Here is a 6,057-nt window from a genome sequence, read left to right as displayed (position 1 = left end):
AAACACAGCTTTGTTTACTTCTCTCTGTAAACACCTGAGAGATGCCTAAATAGACAGGGCTGTGGCCCACTTACAATGCTGTAGCCAGCTCTATTTGTGCCATCTCCATGCTGCCAAGGCACTCTGTAGCATGTCCAGACTTCAGTCATTCCTGCAGCCTCATACAGTATAGCAATAGCTCTTCAAAATTCCACTGCACCAGCTTTACCTCCAAGAGCAAGCATGAGCAGGCTTGGGACAGTGCTGCAGTAAGCAGCAGTACAGCTGGGAAACTTAAGTTTGAGGGAGCCCTTCTTTAAACGTTTATGCGTATCACTTCAAGTGTGATGCTCACAACTAAAGTTTTCACACCACCAACTGCTTCTACATTCCTCTTCATTAGAACAAAGCCAACCCAGATTTAAAAATACAATTCTGTGCATGTGCAGTTGTGCATTTTAAACTTACTTCAATCACAGTAACTCCAACACAGCTACAAGGATAAAGGAGAGTTTGCTTTTGATGCCAACACCCCTTGCTAGTCCCTGGGTGGCCACTGGAGCCCCAGACATTGGCCCCAAGGCTTGCTCCCACCCGTTCTACTACCGGCACCAAAGAATATCCCAAGAATCTTCTATAATGAACAAGCGTCCTACAGCAGATGTCACAGTTCTCCGGAGAATTAATTTTGGTGAGAGATACCTTAAAAACCACTGTTCTATTCAAATGCTGTGGTTCTTCTCCTCCTTCTCTGCAAATTCCTTACCTCCCCAACTACAGCTCTTGCAAGAAGAGGCCGCACACTGGACAGACGCACACACAAGAACTCCTTCGATGTCTCCCAGCCCAAGGTGCAGTGCTGCATCTCTGGTCAGTTGTGAGTCTGAGATGAAGCACTGTAGCTCGGGAAAGGAGGAACGATGCAACGGAAGGCACCAGCCTCATCTCTCCGTCACTGGGCTACAAGGAGTGGGAAAGCCCAGACAGGTATGTCTGCATAACAGATCCTGGGGCAAAGCAAACACAACTGGATCCGGGCAGTAGGGCATAAAAGAACACCAAGAGAGCAAGAATAAAGAGCAAGATGCAGAACACAACTACTTGCTATAAATGTTACAAACAAGGACACACCTCGTGATCACTGCCTGAATGAATTTTTTAGGCCAGACTTCCCCAACCGGGGGCCCTCCACTGGCAATGGGCTGATGGGAACTGTTGTCCAACACATCTGGAGGGCACTCAGTTGGGGAAGGCTGCATTAAAGAGCGATCCGTGTCATCAGCCATGTAATAACACCTAACAGGACAAAGGTCTTGTTGCCCGAGAAAGAATGTGGCAGCATCTCCATGTGATTTGTGCACCCATAGTCTTGCAAAGCATGCATTCCATCAGCAGAACATGCCAAGTTGCAGGCCAATCGTAAGGCAGGATCAAAGAAAGATCCTTCAGGGGACACGTGGGCCCCAGTGCCTAACACTACAGGTTTCTATCTGCGGACAGGGAATATGCAGATTATGCAAAAATGCCCCCTCACCCTTAAAAGGAGGCGAGTGCCTTGCTCAGATCATTCATGCTTCAGCAAAGAGGGCAAGCCCATCCTTCTCCTTGCTGCAGAGGAGATCAGCTACCGGGCTCCCGCACAGCTACTAAATCTCCTCCTCACGAGCACCACCAAGTGGCCACACGGCGGAAACTCTTCCACTAGAGGCCTTTTGCAGCAGCTTCACGTAAAAAGCTCCGTCTACAGCGTGACGTGAGGGAGCCGATGAAAAGGGATTCTTGCCCTGGGCGAATTCTGCACTGTGTCCTCGGGGTCCAGTTTTCCCAGGAATCCCTTAGATGATAAGAGGGGGATTCCTGGAAATACTGTTCTTGGGGTCATGGCTCAGCAGCTGGAGATAGTTTGTTCCCTTTGATCGCCTTGGATAAGGCCCTAGAAGCAGTGAAGAGATCACATGAGTGCCGAGTGCCATATCTGGATGTGCCTTGAGGCAAGCGCTTGGGTTGTTATTCAGCTCTCCACCCGTGCGTGGTTCCACACAGCCCAGTTTCCTAACGCACACCAGCCATCCTTAAATCTAGAAAACTAGGCTACACACTAGGAGAGAAAGAGAGAAACAGATTTTGCTCAGCAGGTGTTGTTTCATGTTGCTTTGCTAAATTTAGGACCAAATGGATCAACTGGAAAAAGAGCTCTCTGGAGGTCCACCTGCCCCGCACAAACAGAAAAGGAGGATCATAGCCATTATTTAATAGACTAGTAACTAAAACAACAACTTTGGAAACACGAGGTGCTATTGCCCTATCGTTCTCTGTGGCTTCCTGTATTGCAGCCTTCCCCAGCCCGGTGCCCTACAGACATTTTGGAGTTCAGCCCTCATCAACTGCAGCCAGTATCGCCAAGGCCAGGAATACTGGGAGCTGTCAGCCAGAGCACCTGGAAGGCACCAAGATGGGGAAGGCTGGTAAATGGTACTATCTAGGAAATGGCCTTTGGCCCAGTTGCCCAAACCAAGCTTGCACTGGGTTGTCAAGAAGGTGTATCCTGGAGGTCATAGGTGGCCTGTCTTGGACTTACAGACAATCAGGCGCTGCCTTCCAAAACCAGCTCCATGCCCAGACACTGCTGAGTCCTTCAGCTGCAAAGAACTACAGGATTAAAAGTTCCTTTGGGCTTTCTTTGTTAGGGTGGGACTGTGCCCTGAGCTGAATTGCTTTGGTTCCCCCCTCCCACCATCACTTAACAATTAATCCCTGTGTGACACCCCTTCTGGGCTACTTGGGCACTACTGTTTCAATAAAGCTTTAGTCTTTTTTGTTGCCTCTGTGAGCGTCTTCCTTGTTTCCATCAAGTGTGGCAACCTTGCTTCACAACACTGACCAAATTGACAGGCTCTAAATAGCAATCTGAGCTAAGTGAAAGCAGAGGCCAAAATAACAACCTCTATGATGCAGCAGATTTCATCTACTTCATTAAAATGAATCTTTCGGGGAACTGATTGGGCCAGCTATGTTTTTGCAAAGTCTGGGTCAAAAAGCCTTCAAGGAGCACCTGAAAGCGGGCAGGCAGCCTTGCCCTGCTGATCAGGCACCCCAAAAGCAGATTCATCATCATTGGCCATATATGGATGTGCACAGAGTTTGGAGGCAGAGTGCACATTCCTGCGGCCTGAAGCATGAAGGCCTTCTTTCCCTGTTCTGGTCAGTTGTGAAATTGGCTGGTCAATCCTTCTTCACTTCATATTGGTAGCAGCCATGCCAACATGCAAAGGCACCAACATGCAAACAGCATGTGAATAAACAAGCCCTTGTAAGCCAATTGTCATCAATGGCTGGCTAATACACGCATCGCTGTATAGGATCAGACCTTGAATTACATAGCATTGCAGATAGCTGCAGCCTACGAAAAGAAAAAAGAAAAAAAAATCACTGCCTTTCTGGAGGAGGACCACAAACTGTCTGTGGGGTTCCTGATTTCATGCACAGACAGACAGACACATAGTGCCTCACAGGGCTGGCCCAAGACATCCTTCTGCTGCTTGAAGTGAAGGAAGGATAGCAGCTCCTACCAGTTCCTTGCACAGAAGCTGATTGGGCTGGTGATGGGATAACATCTTCCAACCATACTTGGGGCAACAAGCTCATTCAGGGGGCCCAGGGCGGGCCACACAAAGGTTTACTCTCTAACACAGAACAACAGCCCAGGGAGCCAAGTAACCTGCCCAGGGAACTGTGTGGCGAGTGGGGCTGGCTCAAAATCTAATAAAGGAAAGAACACACACCCTGGAGCATCAAGAGCAGCAGTGCCTAGAGTTCGCAGCATCTACCCATCATACACGGGGCATGTGTTCACAAGATGTACTGGGCACATACTGATGCCCCCCTAGCAAGCGCATGCTGTCCACAGAGACAACACTGAGCCAGTGTGATATGGGGGTTAGTGTTGGACTGGGGATGTGGGAGGCTTGGGTTCTTGTCCCCACTCAGCCATGAAGCTCACTGGGTGACTGTGGGCCTGACCTACTTCACATGGTTGTTGTGAGGCTAACATGGAGTAGAAGAGGACTATGTAAACCACACTGAGTTCCTCACAATCGGAAAAAAGTGGGGTATAAATACATTGCAATATAGTAATGATAGTGGTAGTAGGAAGAAGACGAAGACGATGAAGACGAAATAGCATGGTGTGTGCCTCTGCAATCTGAACAGAGTGAAAAAGTTGACTAGATTGGAATAAAAATGAGGCAGGGGAAGAGCTGCTCAGTTCCCAGGGCACCACAATACAGTTTCAATTATTAGAGTACACCCAACCTTTTCCTCAATGATACAGCATGTTATAGGATCAAGACTATTCCTGCACAAGAATTACAGGTTGTTAAATGGAAAAAAAAACCTGGGATGCTTAATGGCTATATAGGGGATTGAAATCCAAGCATCACCCCTTGACATCTGGTGATGCCCATGAAGGCCTACACACCAACTGCACCTCATGCTAGCCCCACATAACAGAGTTTGGCAGGACCTGCCTTCCCAGGGGAGCATCAGATATGCTGCAGAACTGCCTAGAATTGCCACATGTAGGTTCTGTGTGCCTTCTAGGACCATTTTCCCCAATTCATTCTTGCAGCCTCTCACAGAAGAGCCCCTGAGAGGACTTAGCCAGGACTTCCCCTGCTGGGGCTTCCCAGAGCTGCTTCCTGCTGAGGGCCTGAAAGCTGAGCAAGGTGTTTTTGCCTTTATTTACTGCATTTATAGCCTGCTTTTTCCTTCTAAACAACAACAACTCATCTCTCAATATGCGGGGCCTCAACAGGCAGCAGCTCAAAGTGGGGAAGATCTGGCTAAGCGCTCTAGTGGGCATTTCAGCAAGGCCATGGCCAAACATGATTAAAACAGTTATCAAAAGTACCCACAAACTGCCTCCACCTGCAGCCACCTTCTTATGGTAGGGGAAACTCAAGCTCTGCACCCTAAGAAATTTCTCTGAAGTTCTTCCCCACCACACACACACAATTTTCAGATGCAATTTCTTTTCACCCCTGCTCTGCAACAAATAATTGAATATAAATCATATAAAAATTGGCACAGTGCTCACATGTAGTTGTTGCTTCTCACCTTTTGCTCAAGGAACCCAGAGCAGCAATGCAGCTCCATGAAATCCCTGACAGGTAGGTTGGGACTAAGCAGAGAAGCCGTGACCTTCTTGTCTACGGCCTTTCAGATGAGCTTTTAAGCGGTAGCTCTGCTAAGTCGCCCTATGAACAGTAGGTGGTGTTAGTGATTTACCCTGAACAAATTCAGGCAGATTCTACTCTATACAGACATGCAGAAAAACAACAGGAAATCTTTGGAGGTCATGTCACATGCATTTTTTGTAAAGAAAAAAGAAAAGATATGCATTTGTTTCCCTTGCACAAACCGCATACATTTTACCCACGCTGAGCTTTAGCAAGAAGGAAGTTACATTTTCTGGGGAGCTGCACGACAGGCCTCACAGATGCAGTTTTGCAAGGGTGGAGGGAATTACTGTGGTATAAGGAGGTGTCAAAGGCACCCAGTATATGTAATTTCTTTAGAGATTTCTGACCGAGAACAACACACCTCCTCTCTACCCCCCTCCATGACCACAAGTTGCTCACACGTACTGCAACATTTCGTAATGTCGGTTGCAATTCTGTCGTTGGCTGTAATTTGCTCTTGCCCTCTCCTCCCTCTTCCAAGCTTTCTAATACATCCATCGTGATAGGCTAGCCATATGCTGCACTTATGTGCCCCAGCAGTTGCACAGACTGCTTGCAACATAGCAGGGGAAGTGGTTGCTGCTTCGTCGTCTTCTGCCCACAGGGCAGGCTTCTGTGCAGGGATCCGCACAAGCGCTCTGTCACGTGATCCCCTCCGGGAGTCAGGTCTGGCCCAGCAACAACTCGGCAGACTTTTAGAATGAAATCTGGTGAGAAGTGCAAACATCTCTCCCTTGTGACCTCCCAGCTGGATCCTGTTCCAGTTGCCCTGCCTTCCGGATGTCTTGGACTATAGTTCTCATCATCCCCACTCTGGCTGTTTGGCCTCTTCCCTTTA

This window comes from Varanus komodoensis, unplaced genomic scaffold (assembly GCF_004798865.1).
Source record: "Varanus komodoensis strain SLA01 unplaced genomic scaffold, ASM479886v1 scaffold7_3, whole genome shotgun sequence".
NCBI lineage: Eukaryota > Metazoa > Chordata > Lepidosauria > Squamata > Varanidae > Varanus > Varanus komodoensis.
This window is presented reverse-complemented; position numbering follows the sequence as displayed.